Source organism: Pan troglodytes, chromosome 18 (genome assembly GCF_028858775.2).
Source record: "Pan troglodytes isolate AG18354 chromosome 18, NHGRI_mPanTro3-v2.0_pri, whole genome shotgun sequence".
Taxonomy (NCBI): Eukaryota; Metazoa; Chordata; class Mammalia; order Primates; family Hominidae; genus Pan; species Pan troglodytes.
In genome coordinates this window covers 23,450,059-23,468,239 of record NC_072416.2, presented here as the reverse complement: position 1 = coordinate 23,468,239, position 18,181 = coordinate 23,450,059, and the positions used below count along the sequence as shown (strand labels likewise).

General features: G+C 42.5%; 1 protein-coding gene across 5 annotated transcripts in view; it reads left to right on the top strand.

The window, feature by feature from the left end:
* The window catches only part of DCUN1D3 (defective in cullin neddylation 1 domain containing 3), a 46,036-nt gene that overhangs the window by 2,281 nt on the left and 25,574 nt on the right, over positions 1-18,181 (top strand). The window contains exons 2-3 of one of the 5 annotated variants that reach the window (XM_063796810.1): positions 22-96; positions 945-2,511. The exons of 2 other annotated variants lie outside the window; for them this stretch is intronic. The gene's annotated coding sequence lies outside the window, so the exon portion shown is untranslated. The remainder of the gene's footprint in view (positions 1-21; positions 97-944; positions 2,512-18,181) is intronic. 2 more of the 5 variants (XM_016929606.3, XM_016929608.3) reach the window with 2 other exon arrangements.

The following is an 18,181-nucleotide window of genomic DNA, read 5'->3' as shown; positions in this document are numbered from 1 at the left end:
TTCTTCGGAAATCTTTTGTAGAATCTGAAACTGTTTTCTGAAGAACTTTAAGAGATAGTGCCTACATTTTCGGAGTCCTTTGATTAGAAAGTGCCCGTAAGTCCTGTCCTTCTGTCACTGAGCTTGATATGCATAGCGCTAGGAAGATCTGATGCTAGGAAGTCCTATTCAGGGCTTTCGGGCCCTAAAAAACAGAATATTTAATGCTTGATTATACCAGTAACAGCGTGTTTAGATGTTTCACAAAAATACAACAGAAGAATGACTACTGTTCTCACTTTAACTGATTTAGAACCTAGTTTGCCATTGACTAAAAAGTTCACAGTTCATTAATTCAACAAACATTTATTGACTCCTAAGTGCTAGCCAGTGTTTCAGGCACTGGGTGTACACAGGTGAACACAAGCAAAAGGTTCACCCTTTCGTGGAGCTTACATCGGAGTGGGAGCTGGGGACAGAGAGAGACATAATATATATCCCAGTAAACCAGATTTTGATCAAGCGCTGAAGAAAATAAGAGTGATGTGATTGAAAGTGTCTTAACTGTAGATGCAGTCAAAGAGGATCTTTCTGAGGAAGTGACACTTAAGTTGAGCTTTAAGTATAAAGAAGGAGCCAGCCATCCAAAGAGAAGGGGAAGATCCTTCCAGGTTCAGGGAACAGCTGGTGCAGAAACTGGCTGGAATGCGCTTGTCAAGTTCCAGGGAATGGGAAGAAAGGGTCAGGGTAGGTGGGAGGTAGTGGAAAGAGGATGGGTTGGGTGAGTAATAGCCAGAGCTTAGTGAACACGGGGGAGAGTTGGAGATAAGGTCAGAGAGGTGGATATGGGGCTCAGAATAGGTAGGCAAACAAATTGCCAGAAGGAGTAGGAAGTAGAAAATGATGCTGCTTGTTGATTAATTCTGTTGCCTTAACTAGGGTCTTATCACTTACTGTTTTTGCAGGTACTGTTGGACGATCATAATAAAGTCACTCTGCTGAGTGGGAGAGGAAGAGGCAGTGGTCACCTGGGTCTTTTCTGGCAGTTAAATTTCAAGCTGGGTGTTCAGATTTTCAGCAGGATGTTCAATTGAGGACACACCTCTTTCTTTATTTTGTCTTATATACTGCTGTTTAAAACTGCATAATAAGTTCTCTGAATGTGTTCTAGTATACGAATCCTCCTTTGTTTCCAGCTCTGTATGAATTTAAGGACTGGGCAAGTGTTAATAATATGCCCTTGTCCATCTACCAAGATGACCATCAGGATCTAAGTTTCAAGTTGTCTTTTGTAGGGAGGCAGTTTATGTTGCAATAGTTCCACTCTTGTTTGATCCTTCTGATGACTAATAACACTCAGCTGAGGTGTAGGTTGGTACTAAAAGTTCACTCAGTGGATTACATTAGATAAATGACCATTGTGGGGCTCAATTCCACTGTGTCGGCATCTTTGGGCTGGCATGTAACCAAGGGATGTAACCTACTTTTGCCTTCTGCTGAGGGCATTCATCTCTAATGGTGTGCTGCTTTTCAGCCTCACCTTGACCAGATTGTCCACTTGAGAGGCCCAATCAAGACTCCTTGATTTGGCCCTCTTGAGCCATGTCACACTGGGCTGAAACAGAATATGCTTTTTTCTTCTCTTGAACCCTACAACAGTGACTAGTGTGTTCTTTGAGTGAATTGGCTCTTTGAGCCAGGCAGTTGAGAGACTTAAATGTTGCTTGGGCTATTTGTAGTAAACTCAGTATTAGAAATGCTAAATAAAACCTTTTAGTGTTTGGGGAAAACGAATCAGAAATTGAGGACTTGTCACCTGTTTTAGGTTCTAGTATTCTCGTGGCACCTGTAGAAGGATTATCGAAAACTTGAACAGAGCTTTCTGGGCAGTTCTGGGGGCAATGAAGGGGACGAGGTAGATCCTGGTACTGAATTACTAATTCTGATTTGATTGCAAACAGAATGTCTTTTAGTTAGCAAGCAAATGACTAAAGTAAACATCTAGGAACAGGCAACTTCTACTCTTCATACTAGAGTATCTCAAAGGAATAGAGAATTGGTAGTGAGATTTGTTAATTTAATTATTTGGCTTTGGCCCAGGTTAAAGGTTTTGGACTTAACTTATATGCTGATTCTTGGCATAAAATGCTCTATCTGATGGGTTACTAAGCTCTCCACTTCATTTTCATTTCAATGGTTTATTGTAACTCAAATATGAAAATATCTTGTAGGCTGAAGTTTCATCAGCCAGTTTGGAGACTGGTGGCTCTTTTCTAATTTTTGAAAGGGGGCGGGTGGGTAGGAGGGGACTTGAACACAAGGAGAAGCCATTGACTTCTACATTGGCTACTAATTGTGTTTGGGGAAAGAATCCACAAATTTAAGTGGATTGGATTTTCGGAGCTGAGCTGGCCTTTTAATTTAGGGTACCAGTGGATTTATTTCTTACACTTTGCAGGCTTTTGGACAAACTCTTCTGAAAGGTGGGCAACCTAGAAAGCCAGTTGATGCCACTTGCTATTGGAGTTGTGGGTAAGTGGTTTTACATTGCATTACACGACTTAAAGGTAATCAGATTTTGCTACTGTTTTGGTGTACAGATGCTCTTTGATTTACAGTGGGGTTACCTTTTATAACCCCATCATAAGTTGAAAATATTGTTAGTAAAAAAATGCATTTAATATACCTCACCTACCGAACATCATGGCTTAGCCTAGCCTACCTTAAACATGCCAAGAACATTAACCTGCAGTTTGGCAAATGCATCTAACGAGCCTATTTTATAATAAAATATTGAATATCTCATGTAATTTATTGAATGAATACTGGAAGTGAAAAACAGAATGGTTGTGTAAGTACTTGAAGTAGTCTGGGACTGTCTCTATGTGCTGAAGTAAGGACATTTAATTGTGCAGTAGTTGCCAGTTGTTTTGAGGTGAAGAAGTGGTAACTTAGATTGAAACAATGGTAATGACGTGGTAACTCCTGTTTTCCCGGGTCTTGATAACTTAAAATTATCTCTTTGTGTCTGTTTAGACTGTTCTGGAGCTCTTTGCACAATGGACCAGGGTTAATTGAGTTAGTGTCTTTCAGTTCAAATCTAGTTTCACTAGTTCTTACGTCTGTGTTCCTAGATGATGGTGAATCCTATTCTTTTGGGTGGTGAGAAGGGATTACCACAGAACTTGACCGTTTAATCAGTGAATAATTACAAACTAGAGCGTAACGTATTTACATCCCCTTGGTATCCTGGGGGATTGGTTTTGGACCCCTTAGTTACCAAATTCACAAATGATCAAGACTTATATAAAGTGGTAGTATATGGGAAGGTGCAGGGAGTGGCGGTGATGCACATCTGTAGTCCCAGCTACTCAGGAGGCATTTCCAGATTACTTATAATGCCTAATACAGTTTGGGTGTGGTGGCTCATTCCTGTAATCCCAGCACGTTAGGAGGCTACTACAAATACCTGCCCCCTTTTTGTTTTATTATGTGGGAGGATTGCTTGGAGGCCAGGAGTTCAAGTCCAGCCTACGCAAGATAGTCAGGCCCTGTCTCTATAAAAAATTTAAAAAACTTAGCCAGGCATGGTGCTGCATGCCTGTAGTCCCAGCTACTGGGGTGGCTAAGGCAGGAGAATTGCTTGAACCCAGGAAGTTGAGGCTGTAGTGAGCCGTGATGGAGCTGCTGCACTCCAGCCTAGGTGACAGAGCAAGACCCCATCTCAAAAACAACAGCCAAATACAATGTAAGTGGTATGTAAATAGTTGCTATGCTGTATTTTAAAAAATTCATATTATTTTTTATTGTTGTATTGTTATTACGTTTTTTTTTCCAAATATTTTTGACCCATGGTTGGTCGAATCTGCCAATGTAGAACCTATTGATACAGATGGCCAATTGCACTGAAAATGAAAGAAAAGATTGGAAGTGGCTCAAACTCTTATTCTTTGAAGTTGTGATATGTTGAAAGAAGAGAATGGCAGATAGGGAAATCATTTTCTTTAAGATGTGTGCAAATGAGACCTTCTTTAAATACCATACATCAGAACAGGGAAGCTTAGTAAATCAGTCTTGAGGTGGTGATTAGCTCTTGTGGCAAAATAAGTCACCTGTGCCCAGAGCCTGGATACCAGCCTGGTTGCATGCAAAGGCAGACATGTCAATGACTTCTTCTACCTTCCTGAGGGCTTGACCTTGTTCAAGAGTGTCCTTTGAGCTGTACTATATTGTTAGGCTTGGGATTGAATTGCCACACAGAAGCTTGGATTGCATAGTGTTGGGAAGCATCATCCCTGATCCTTTTGTGCCCTGCTCTGCTGGAGGGCTCAACCGCAGGACCTGGTTACTAGAAATAATTCTGTCACTTGGGCCTGCAGATTCATACCAGGTCTGATGACTGACTAAGGATCTCAGATAGCAGCAGTGTATAGTGTGGGACTCTTCATTTTTGAGACTGCTTAGCATCTCGGAGCCACTGCCCCTCTTTCTGCCTGTTGGTCCAAGAGAAAGTGTTGAAAAAACCTGCCCCTTTTTGATTTATTATGTATTCATTTATTTTTTGAGACAGAGTCTCAGGCTGGACTCAGTGGCCCAGGCTGGAATGCAGTGGCATGATCAAGGCTCACGGCAGCCTCGACCTCCCAGGCTCAAGCAATCCTCCTGTCTCAGCCCTCCTGAGTAGCTGGGACTACAGGCCTGCACCACCATGCACCACTAATTTATTGTATTTTTAATAGAGATGGGGTTTCGCTGTGTTGCCCAGGCTGGTCTCAGACTTCTCACCTCAAGTGATCTGCCTGCCTCGGCCTCCCAAAGTGCTGGGGTTACAGGCGTGAGCCACCACACCTGGCCTGCTCCTTTATTTTAGTAGGAGATTGTTTCCACACAAGCAGCAGAGTTGGGTTACAGCTTTTAGCTCTCTATCATTCATGATGGGTTTGAACTCTATGCAGTGTTTGCTTAAAGTGGATTAGTATGTGTCCTTTAATTTTGATTCTGAACGAGTCTCAAGTCATAGCATTACTACTTTGAATGCTGTTAATTCCCCTTCCTGAAGTTTAGGAGAAGCAGGAAAAAGTCAGACCCTTGCAGAGTCTTAGCATATCTGGTGTTTATTTCAAGCTGGGCTTTGAGGAGCCCTCTCCGCCATTGTTGAAGTATGCTTGTGGCAGGGATGAGGGGGTTTTGCTGTTTTCCTTCTGTTTCACGTTACTACTTCAGTCTGTGAAAAGTTACTGTAATATTCTGTTATATTGGGCTACCCTATTAGATTCTAGTTGAATAAAATGTTCTGAGGCTGAAAACAGGTTGAAAAGTGGTTATTTTCAGTGGGAAAACAGAAATCAAGAAAAATGAGTAGGCCAGGCATGGTAATGCACTGCATGCGTGTAATCCCAGTACTTTGGGAGGCTTAGACGGGAGAATCTCTTGAGCCCAGGAGTTTGAGACCAGTCTGGGCAACACAGTGAGACCTCATTTTACAAGAAATAAGGGAAAGGAGCTGGGCGTGGTGGTGTGCACCTGTAGTGTCACCTGCTTGGGAGGCTGAGGCAGCAGGATCACTTGAGCCCAGAAGGTCAGGCTGCAGTGAGCTGAGATTGCACCACTGCACTGTAGCCTTGGTGACAGAGTGAGACCCTGTCTCATTAAAAAAAAAAAAAAAAAGATGAGTAAATGCTTAAAGTTACAGAGCAAGCTCTAGGCAGCAGCAAGGCTAGAATCAGGCCTTCTCTGCACTAATTCTTGTTCTGTCTGTTGCACTGCATCTCTCAAACAAGTTGGTGTAGGCACCCGATAAAGTTTAATTAAATCCTTGGTGTTTGGACTCTGTGTTCTTGGGTTCTGTACTCAAACATTTTGTCACAAACTCTTCATCTTTCAAAGAAGACTCCCTATAGTGAAGCATATGTGAAGCGAAGTTATTAATGGTAGTGGGATGAGAGGCTTCTTAGTTTTAGTAGTGGTTGTGGATACTTGATAGAAAGCTGGGCTTTTTTCTTCAGAATAGTTCTGAAAGTGACCATATTACATTCACATAGGAGTTGAGGCATTATCCCTGTAAGTTTTCTTTTTTTCCCCCCAAACCAACCCCAAAATGGTCAGTGCACTGTAAGTTTTTCAGATAAGCAAGTGGGCCTGTTCTCGAACACCAGTGCAAAATGCTAAACCAGACTTCCATTTCCTGTGACCTGCCCTGGAATTTGAAGAGGAGAATCCAGGTGGATCCATGGACAGAACAGCTTCTGAACAGCTCTGTGGAAATAACCACCATGGACATGCATTCCTTATTTTTAAAAAATATCTGTAAAGCAAATTGGTTTTCAATTAAATAGTTGCTTTATGTCTACTTAATGACTTGCCTAGTAAGTGCTCTTTAAACAGGAGGGGGAGGTGAATAATACCATTACAGTGAGGGTGCCGGGACTCTAGCAGTGTGGGTCCTACGAGACAGCATCTAGGGGCACACTGGAAGTCTCAGGCCCTCTGAGGAGGTGTTTTTCCCCGTTGTGACATTTTCTTCCTTCTCAGTAAGTGGAATTAGAGAGTGAGGAGTGATAGAGTGAATGCTCTGTGTCTACTTTTGAGAATGTTGTCCGATTCTTTTTCTCTTAGAAATTTAGTTGTTCTTTGAAATAGTCAGTTGTTCAGTCATTTACTCAAAACAGTTGGTGTATCTCATGCCCACGGTGAGGAGCATTCTGCTTGAGAGTTTCCTAACTTTTTAGGAAAGAGAAAAGCCTAAAGACTTCCAGAGCACTAAGATGGGAGGTTCAGTTGTCGGAGATGAGCTTGTGTAGGGTAGCTGGCCTTTGAGAGGACATGGTGGTTGGTGGTATTGTGGACTGGGGAGAAAAGCCCATCAGTGGTCTAGCTGGGAGAGGGTGCAAAATACTAACAGTGCAGTTACTGGGGACAGAGGGTAGGGAAGGAGCAGGCCCACAAGATTGCCCAACTCCAGGGAATGCCGTTCACAAGGAGGGGACAGGGTCCTCTGGAGTTGGGCAGTGTACTGGCCCTGGCCAGGGCTCTGATCACAAGTCCTCTCCCAACTGGAAAGCATATTTCTGCCTAAGAGGGATGAGTACAGGGACACAGTGGCTGGTTTGGCCAAATTGTTCTCCAAGATGGACTAATCAGCCATAATCAGGAGTTATCCCTGGTCCCAGCTAGACCACTGATGGGCATTTCTCCCCACTCCACACCCACCACCCATCACCACTGTGCCCCCTTGAAGGCCGGCTACCCTACATGTCCTCCTCTCTGACAACTTCCCATCTTGGAGACCAATCATCTTTACAGACTGCTGGCCAATTCCCCCGGCCTCCATCCCTGTCTCTTAGGGCTTTATTTTGACAAATCGGAAGTTGGTAAAGAAGGGATTGTAATTATTTGTATCCGTTAGAGCATTAGAGAACACTGGATAGTGGCTCTTGACATTTAACAATGTTTGCTATCCAAACGGAACAGTTACATGTCAATTGCTGAGGTAATTAATGATTCTTTTGTGGGAACTGTAATGTGAAAAAACTGATTAAAGAAAATCGGCCGGGTATGGTGGCTCATGCCGGTAATCCCAGCACTTTGGGAGGCCGAGGTGGGTGGATCACGAGGTCAGGAGTTCAAGACCAGCCTGGCCAAGATGGTGAAACCCCATCTCTACTAAAAATACAAAAATTAGCCGGGCATGGTGGCAGGCGCCTGTAATCCTAGCTATTCGGGAGGCTGAGGCAGGAGAATTGCTTGAACCCAGGTGTCAGAGATTGCAGTGAGCCAAGATCGCGCCGCAGCACTTCAGCCTGGGCGATAGAGTGAGACTCCATCTCAAAAAAAAAAATCATTTTTTACTTCACATTTCTACAACATCCATGTTCTCTTTGGCAGGCCAAATTAGTCTTTCTTCTTTAAAAAAAAAAAAAAAAAAAAATTTTGACCAGGTGCTGTGATCTGTCCACAGGACCTGATTTCCTGCTAGTGCCGACCTGCAAGCAGTGCTCTGAATTGGTGACAGGTGTAGATTTAATGATTAGATCAAGCAGGGAAGTGGCTTCTGAGCATCAGAATGGTTAGTTTTAGTGTGGACCTCTTAATGAGGTTATTAATTATATCATTCCAATAGTTCTTGGGCAGCAATTGAGTGTCCAGCAGTTTAGTTCTGTTACTGTGTGGAGTTAGCACAGACCCCACCTGTTTATTTCATTTTTTGTTTATAGAGACAGGGTCTTGCCCTGTCGCCCAGGCTAGAGTGCAGTGGTGCTATCATAGCTCACTGTCATTTCAAACTCTGGGGCTCAAGTGATCTCCCCACCTCAGCCTCCGAAGTAGCTAGGACCAGAGGCACACACCTCCATGGCTGGCTAGTTAAAAAAAAATTTTTTTTGTAGAGATGGAGTCTTGCTTGTTGCCCAGGCTGGTCTCAAACTGCCTTAAGCGATCCTCTTGCCTTGGCCTCTCAAAGTGCTGGGATTACAGGTGTGGGCCCCCACACCCTCAGATCCCACATATTACTTACGCATTACCTCAAAATTGCCCCACTTCAGATGCCAGCTGCAGGTATTGGGTATTTGTACGTTACCTGAACTTCTGCCCAGCAGACTATAAATTTGGAGGTTCCCATGACTCCCCGTCCCAGGTTTGATAATTTGCTAGCATGAGTCATAGAACTCAGGAAAGCATGATATTTAGGATTACAGTTTTGTTACAAAGGATTTATTTATAACTCAGGAACAGCTGAATGGAAGAGACGCATAGGGCAAGGTATGAGTTGGGGGTGCAGAGCTTCCATGCCCCTTCTGGTGTGCCACTCCTAGCTCATAAATGCTTTTACCAACCTGGAAGCTCTCCCAGCCTCATTGTTTCGGAGTTCTGATTGAGGTTTCATTACGTAGGCATGATCATTGACCATTGGTGATTGAACTCTGTCTCTAGCCAGCCCTCCCCTCCCCAAAGCTCAGAAAGTAGGGCTTTGAAGTCTAATCATGTGCTTGGTCTTTCTGGTTTGGCTAGCCCTTCACTGGAAACTATAAGGGCCCATGGTGAAATCACCTTGTTAGCATAAACTCTGGCATGTGGTCCAGAGGGCTCTTCATGAATAATAAAAGACAGAAAATTCCAAGGGTTTTAGGATCTCTGGCAGGAACCAGGGACAAAGACCAAATACATTTTTCTAATACTCCATTAGTACTCCAGTTTTGTATCTTGTAAGTAGTAACGGAATAAGGGTACCTAAAGTTGATTTAAATGATAATTAACAATTGTCATTTCTTGACACACCAGATACTGCAAGTTGATTAGCTTTAGATTATAAGCAGCAAATTCCTCCTTCAATTAGTATGAAATGGCATTCCCAGAATAGTCAGTATTCTTGAACTTCAAAGGTGCATTAGGTCTAGACTTCCCTAATGCAAGAAACCAGCTTACTTTATAATACAGATTTCATGTTACCTTTTTTTTTTTTCTTCACTCTGTTGCCCAGCCTGGAGTGCAGTGGCACGATCTTGGCTCACTGCAACCTCTCCCTCCCAGGTTCAAGCGATTCTCCTACCTCAGCTTCCCGAGTAGTTGGGATTACAGGCACGTGCCACCACGCCTGGCTAATTTTTTTTTTTTTTTTTTTTGAGACGGAGTCTCACTTTGTCACCTAGGCTGGAGTGCAGTGGTGCGATCTCAGCTCACTGCAACCTCCGCCTCCTGGGCTCAAGCAGTTCTGCCTCAGCCTCCCAAGTAGCTGGGACTACAGGCATGTGCCACCACGCCCGGCTAATTTTTGTGTTTTTAGTAGAGATGGGGTTTCACTATATTGGCCAGACTGGTCTCGAATTCCTGACCTCAAGTGATCTACCCACCTTGGCCTCCCAAAGTGCTGGGATTACAGATGTGAGCCACTGTGCCTGGCCCTGGCTAATTTTTGTATTTTTAGAAGAAATGGGGTTTCATTATGTTGGCCAGGCTGGTCTCGAACTCCTGACCTCAAGTGATCCACCTGCCTCGGCCTCCCAAAGTGCAGGGATTACAGGTGTGAGCCACGGCACCCGGCCCATGTTACTTTTTAATATGACTTTTAAAAAGATTTAGATATACATAGTGGGCCAGGCATGGTGGCTCATGCCTGTAGTCCTAGCATTTTAAGAGGCCTAGCCAGGGAGGATCACTTAAGCCCACCAGTTCAAGACTAGCCTGGGCAACATGGTGAAACCCTGTCTCTACAGAAAATACAAAAGTTAGCCAGGCGTGGTGGTGCCCGCCTGTGGTCCCAGCTACTTGGGAGACTGAGGAGAATCACCCTAGCCCGGAAAGTTGAGGCTGTAGTGAGCTGTGATCGTGTCACTGCACTCCATTCGGGGTGACAAAGTGAGACCCTGCTCAAAACAAACAAAAAATAGATGTACATAGTGCCTTGGTTAAGAGAACATAGTCTCTAGAGTCAGTCTGGGTTTGAGTCTGAACTTTATCACCGACTTGCCACTTGACCTTGGATGAGCCATTTCTCTCTCTAAGCCTCAGCTTCCTCATGTATGGAGTGAGGGTAATCACAGTAAATAGTTGTGAGGATTCAATAAGATAGTACATTCGAAGGACATGGCACAGTGCTAGGCATAAAAACAAACATTTAATAACATTAGCTATTATTGGCTACATGGCATCCATTGCTATGCCCACCTGGAATGGCAGCTAATTCCCAAGGAGTCAAGAATCATGTATATCATTTTACCTCCTCTTATAGTCAGTTTATGGGACAGTGTATAAAAAGATTGCTAGGCACACAGTAGACACAAGTTATGTATCATTTGAAAATAAAACCTGTCCTCTGGGTATCTGGGAAATACACTAGTGACTCTGTAATGGAAACTTCCAGCATGTTTCCAAAGCTGGCCTAAAACCCAGAGATGGAAAATCTTCCTCCTGAAACCCTATGGAGCCTGTATAAGTCTAGCAGTGGGGACAGGGGCTAGGATACTGTTGGATCAAAAATTGGGAAACTGATCCAGGAGACATTTTTATCTTTGACTGTATGCCTTGAGGTTCAGTGAGTTGGGCAAAACCACATTAGACTTTGGGAAAAGAAATAGATTTATTTCAGCCAGTCTAGATAATGTTTGACAGAGTCTCAGATAAAGAGAAAAGCCCAGATCCACATGCAAAAGGGCTTCCTGACTGCTTAGAGTTTACTTGTTGGTGAACTCCTCTGAGGCCAGGTCTCTAATTCTTCCTGTAGCTCAACAACCAAGACAGTGTACTGTAGTGGGACTACCATTGGATTAAGTCCTTAGTTCTAGTCTAGACTCTGCCACCATTGCTGCTTTTCCTTGGACAGATCACATCCCCTCTCAGTCTATTTCTTTAACTATGACATAAAGGATTTAGGACTAAATCACTGTTTCTCAAAGTGTGGCTTTGGTTACACTTGTAATTTATGTGTTGCTGAAATGAATACTCGTGTTTTTTTACTGCTGATGGTGCATAAGATGATTTTTGGTGGCACATGATGAATACTTTTCATTTACTAGTTCTGTTTTTTATTGTATTTACTTTTTGAGATGGAATCTCGCTCTGTCTCCCAGGCTGGAGCGCAGTGGCGCTATCTTGGCTCACTGCAACCTCTGCCTCCTGGATTCAAGCGATTCTCCTGCCTCAGCCTCCCGAGTAGCTGGGATTACAGGCACCCGCCACCACGCCCTGCTAATTTTTGTATTTTTAGTAGAGACAGGGTTGCACCATGTTGGCCAGGCTGGTCTTGAACTCCTTACCTCAGGCGATCCACCCTCCTTGGCCTCCCAAAGTGCTGGGATTACAGGTGTGAGCCACAGCGCCCAGCCTACTAGTTCTGTTTTTTAATGTGTATGAATGAAAACATAACTATCATATCACACCTATGAATTCATGGACAATAGTGCTTAGGATGATACTAAAGTCATGTCAAAGACAAAATTGCAACCAATTTAGTTTCCAGATCTCAACTGGCTGTATTGCAATTCTAGAATTGGGCAATGTTTCATTCCATAATATAGAATAAGTGTTTAGATGAGCTAAGCAGGAGTTGGCTTTATAGACAGAAGGGCTGAAGAAAGCAGAAGCAAAGAACAAAGAGTGTATCAGTCCTTTCAAAGCTGCTTTTCTTGTAAGGCAGGACAGGGAAACAGAACAATAGAGAAATGACTGAATAGTTAACATTAGATTACTTCAGACTTTTGTGTGTGTTTGTGTGTAAGGTTTAAAACTAGGGAACTTCATTATCATGCCAGTTGAAGATTTAAACATGGAGTTTGGGAAGTTGGATGTTATCTCTTTCTCCTGGTTTCTGGGAAGGTCAGATAACAAACTTAGTTTGGGCATGAATGACTCCATTTTGATTTTTAGTCTGGTCTCTTGGAGCCTAGTGCAGGAGCTTAGTCCAGAACCATGGTCTTCTATCATTTTTATTTAACAGTAGATGCAGTTTTTAAAGAAGCTTTTAAGAAAAATATTAGGTGAACAGTAGATGGGATGGTAAAAATGGGATACGAATGGCTGAAGTTTGTAGGTTCCAAGACTCAGTAACTCTAGTGCAGCGCCACACCTTATTCAATGAAGTCTTTGTGGTGATGGCCACTGCTGAGCAGGTCCCGATTTCAGGACTTAAAGACTTGCCTTCAGAAGTCTCAGGCAAAAAAATAAAGACTTGACTAACTCAAGCAAATTGACAAATTTCTTTTTTTGCATTTGTGACAAAAATACCCACAAGTAGGTTATGTAGAATTTAAAATACCATAGCCATTAGTATTGGTGGCCTTTTTTTTTTTTTTCAATGAAAAAATGAATAATATTGTTTACTCTTTCACCTTTAGCAGTTTCCCGGCTACCTGGATTGCTCCTCAGTTCCTCATTGTTTGCTGTTGGGACTCCCCATGTTAGAAGTAAAGTTAGGGTCTGACTTGTTCTGTTGGGGTGGGAGAAAAAGCCTAATTGCTTCTTGAACCCAAGCCAGTGCATGGATTCAAGGCTCTGTCCCATCTCAAGAGCTGACCTGTAGATTACTTCTTCCTGGTGACTGCTTTAAAGGGACAGTGGGACATGTGCCCTAAAATGATGTTAAACACTGAGGCAGGCAGTATTTAAAATCTCATTTCACTTTGTCATATTGCTCATAATTCAACATAGTGGGGTCTTGAGAAGGGAAACGAGTAGTAGTAGAAATGATACAGACTACTGTGGGAGGCACTTGCTTTTTCAGTAAAACCCAGAATAAAATGGAAATCTCTGTTAAGCAATAGAAGCCGAAAAAGCTGCTTTCAGATGTAGTTTATGTTTTTTGTTTTTTTTTAAAGCCTTAATTACCTGTAGTCCCTAAACATTTTCTGTGTATCTTTACACTGTCATCTTTTATTATCTACAGTTGGGTATTGGTCTGTGTTTGCAAGTGATCTTGTTCTGAGTTAACACGCTGTAAAGGGCCATGGATCTGGTATAGCTCCTTGTAATAAGTTATTTAGTGTTTCAGATTTTAGTTTTAAAAAATTGCTATAAAGATGGATCCAAGTCTGATAGGTCCCTGTGCCAAGTGTTACTAGTGAAGATTAGGTTAAAATAGAGCAAAATGCCGGGTGCAATGGCTCACACCTGTAATCCCAGCACTTTTGGGAGACTGAGGTGGGCGGAATCACGAGGTAAAGAGATGGAGACCATCCTGGCCAACATGGTGAAACCATATCTCTACTAAAAATACAAAAATTAGCCGAGTATGGTGGCGGGTGCCCGTAGTCCCAGCTACTCAGGAGGCTGAGGCAGGAGAATTGCTTGAACCCAGGAGGCAGAGGTTGCAGAGAGCCAAGATTGTGCCATTGTACTCCAGCCTGGTGACAGAGCCAGACTCCGTCTCAAAAAAAAAAAAAAAAAAAAAAAAGCAAAATGGTGGCAGTGATATAGCCCAAGATTATTCTCCTAATTTATTTTATTTATTTATTTTGAGATGGGGTCTTACTCTCTTGCCCAGGCTGAGTGCAGTAGCCTAATCATGGTTCCCTGCAACCTCGAACTTCATTTATTTAATACAAGGTTTCTACATGACTTCATAATGAGAAACTCTCAAATGTTTCCCAACTGAGGTGGGATCTGTGCTTCAATTCCTCATACTTTGTAAATTTCGATTTTGTCATTCTTACTGTCTTGTCTCAGAGAGGTGTCGTGACCTGTGTCATTGGGCACATTGGCAAGGTGGAAAAAGCCTTTTACTGAAGGCTGTGTTTTGCAGGATTACAAGTCTGCCTTCCCACTAAGATCTAATTGATGACATGCAGCAAGCATCCTTTGAGCAGATTTTGAGTTCAAACCAAGCAACTCCTTGGATATACAATTATAAGACCACCTTACTTGTAGATGTCAGGTTTCTAGAACAGCCTATTTCCTGTGGTATGGAAGTTAGTCATTATGTGTAGGCAATGGTTGATGAGTCTGGATACATTCTGAAAGGGGAGGGGCCGAGTTGTGACATTCACCCTTGGTCTGCAGACCAGGTTTTGCAAAGTTAGAGTGGGGCTGTTTGTTTTCTTCTCTTCTTGGGAAATTGCCATTGGATCAGTTTGTCTTGGTTAAGATCTTTTGTGGGTAGCTGAGCAGTTGGGCTTTTAAAGATGAAAGCCACATGAAAGAAGACTGTTCTTTCCTAGTCATACAAATGATTATCTCCATGGTCGTATAATCTCCATAAGAAGTATGAGCATTCGAGACCACACATTTAAAAACTTAACATATAACAGAGTCAGAAGGAAAGATGTACAACATAGTGGCAGAGGTCAGTACCTTTGCAAGCCATTCTTACATGTTCCAGCACCACTTATCGTGGTCTTCTCATGGTAGAATAACCTTTTAGTTTATCCAGAATCTTTTCACTCCTAAAATAAAGCCCTTTTAGGATGTTAGAAACTTGAATATTCATGGCAACTTCAAGTAAAAAAACAAAAATGTTTAATTGAAGACTTAATCTTTAACTCTGACTTTAAAACTTTCCTAGTCAAAGAGCTGGAGTTGCTTAATTTATCAGAGCATTTGCTTTTCCAAGTTCACAGCTCTCAGTCGTTGATTGGCCTAGCAGAAAGAGATAATAAAAAGTTATGCAACAGGTAAAAATCTTTCCAGTTGCCTTTTCCCCATTTGGAAGGAAACCTGTTTTTCTTTCCTTCTGAACAGTTTGGCCTAAGCTCCTCCCCTTTCTGATTTGCATATTTGCTATTTTCATACAGTACTTCAATTGATTAACTCAACAGAAAGTTCTAAAGATCTCCAGTATTTAATACTTCTGATACAACCAGCTTAAGCAAAAGAATTTTCAATTATGATAGCAGTTTAACAGAACAAAAAGTTTTTTTTTTTGAGGTGGAGTTGCGCTCTGTCACCCAGGCTGGAGTGCAGTGGCTCGACCTCGGCTCACTGCAAGCTCCGCCTCTCAGGTTCATGCCATTCTCCTGCCCCAGCCTCCCTAGTAGCTGGGACTACAGGTGCCCGCCACCATGCCCGGCTAAATGTTTTGTATTTTTAGTAGAGATGGGGTTTCACTGTGTTAGCCAGGATGGTCTCGATCTCCTGACCTCGTGATCCGTCCGCCTCGGCCTCCCAAAGTGCTGGGATTACAGGCGTGAGCCACTGCGTCCGGCCAGAACAAAACTTTCAAAAACACACTTTTAAAGTACTGAAGTTACTGAAACTCTGAAACCTGAAATGCTCCAAAATTTAGAACTTTTGATCCCTGACATGAGGCCCAAAGGAAATGCTCATTGAAGAATTTCAGATTTCAGATTTTCGTATTAGGGATGCTCTACTGGTAAGTACAATGTTAATATTCTAAACTCTGAAGTTCAAAATCCAGAACACTTCTGGTCTCAAGCATTTGGGATAAGGGATACTCAACCTGTACAAGATATTTTCTCCCTAAGAAGAACCAGACTGTTATTTTTAAGTTAGAAATCTATAAGCAAAAGACTGGCATTCTCAGACAGAATGTGGACCATTCATAGGGTACTTCTGAAACTAAAAACCAGTTTTGTAAGCTAAAAAATGTTGGCCTCCAAAATGTAATGCTTTCATGGTTGTATTCAAAGTGAAGCGTATGTATTCTGAATTTTTCTGAAAGACTGACTCTAGGATTGGACACATCGTGTTTCAGGAAGAAGAAATGTGTTTATATGTTGCCAGCTACTTGTTCCAATAATTTTTAGTGCCTATTGTAGATCTTGCTCTTAAGGACTTTATTGTCTGGTTGGAACATAAGATAGTGACAATTAGAAAATGTTGTAAAACCAGTGCTGTAAAAATAGCAGTGCTGGCCAGGCATGGTGGCTCACGCCTATAATCCCAGCACTTTGGGAGGCTGAGGTGGGCAGATCACCTGAGGTCAGGAGTTCGAGACCAGTCTGACCAACATGGAGATACCCCGTCTCTACTAAAAAAAAAAAATATATATATATATATATATAAAATTAGCAGAGTGTGGTGGCACATGCCTGTAATCCCAGCTACTCGGGAGGCTGAGGCAGGAGAATTGCTTGAACCCGGGAGGCGGAGGTTTTGGTGAGCTGAGATTGCACCATTGCACTCCAGCCTGGGTGACAAAAGCGAAACTCTATCTCAAAAAAAAAAAAAATAGCAATGTTATAAATGAAGGTGCTCAGGGGCAGAGAGGCTCTCAGTCAGGAAGGAGTCCTGTGGGAAGTAAAATCCCAGCATAAGGCATGAAAGAGCAAGACTAGAGAAAGGAATGGGGAGGGATTCTGAGCAGTGGTAACAGTGTGTATAAGACTAGGCCGGGCACGGTGGCTCATGCCTGTAATCCCAGTACTTTGGGAGGCTGAGGCGGGCAGATCACAAGGTCAGGAGTTTGAGACCAGCCTGACCAACACGGCAAAACCCCATCTCAACTAAAAATACAAGAATTAGCTGGGCGTGGTAGCATGCGCCTGTAATCCTGGCTACTTGGGAGGCTGAGGCAGGAGAATCGCTTGAACCTGGGAGGCGGAGGTTGCAGTGAGCCAAAATTGTACCACTGCATTCCAGCACGCGTGACAGAGTGAGATTCTGTCTCGAAAAATAAAAAAATAAAAAAGTAAACACATTTCCCCACCTAACTGAAAGGATGTTTGAAATTAGGGGAGCAGTTTGGTGAATTTCCTCTGTCTCTGTCACAGGCTAAAGGCTTGCATAAGCTGCTTTAGTTCTGAGCTTATTTCCTCATCCGTAAAATAGGGATAGCCATAGGAACCTCCGAGAGCAGCTGTGGAGAGTAAATGCTATCATGACTGTAAAATGCCTAACGTTGTTTCAGGCACAATAAAGGTGATGGAGGGAACGTTTATCAAGCTTGGTTGAGATTTCCAAGCTATGGGTCATATCTCATTGGTGGGTTATAACCAACAATTAAAAACAAAATGGGAAAAAAAGAAAATAAATAGTGCAAATCAGTGCATCATAGAAGTAAGGGTAAATATTGAGTAGATTATTTATTTTTGAGACAGGATCTTGCTCTGTCACCCAGGCTGGAGTGCAGTGGCACACTCATCGGTCATTGTAACCTCAAACTCCTGGGCTCAAGCAGTTCTCTCCCCTCAGCCTCCTGAGTAGCTGGGACTAGAGGTGTACATCATCACACCCACTTAATTGTTTTAAATTTTTTTGTAGAGACAGAGTATCGCTGTGTTGCCCAGGCTTGGGTAAATATTTAAAAGGTTAAATATTCATGGAACTTTTCTTTGAGTTGTACATGGCTTTATATGTGTGCATTGGGTAAGGATATAAAATATATTTCTCACTGAAGGTTGCAGTTAAAGTTTGAAAACTACTTGTATAGTCCAAACTCTCATTTCTCAGTGACTCAAAGACTTAGCACACCAAAGCAAACAAAAAACCACTCTATCGGAGTATGCTGTTTTGAAAGAAGCAATTTAAACCTTCAGGCTTAAAAAAAAATAGCTTTGAAAAGCATCCTTAATTTAAGAGTCTGAATTTTGGCTCTGCTGCTTACTATCTCCTAGGGTATTATTATTGGAGAGTTGGATTGTTTTATTAGTTGATATGTGTAAAAATGTTTTGAGAATGATGCCTGGTACGTAGTAAACCTTGGGAAACTATTTGTGGATGTTACTATGTAAAAGTGGTAGTACTCTGCATTTAGGTAGATTTGTGCAGTGCACTAGGGACATAGTAGGTGCTTATTTTCCATTTGATTCTTTAGAAAGTA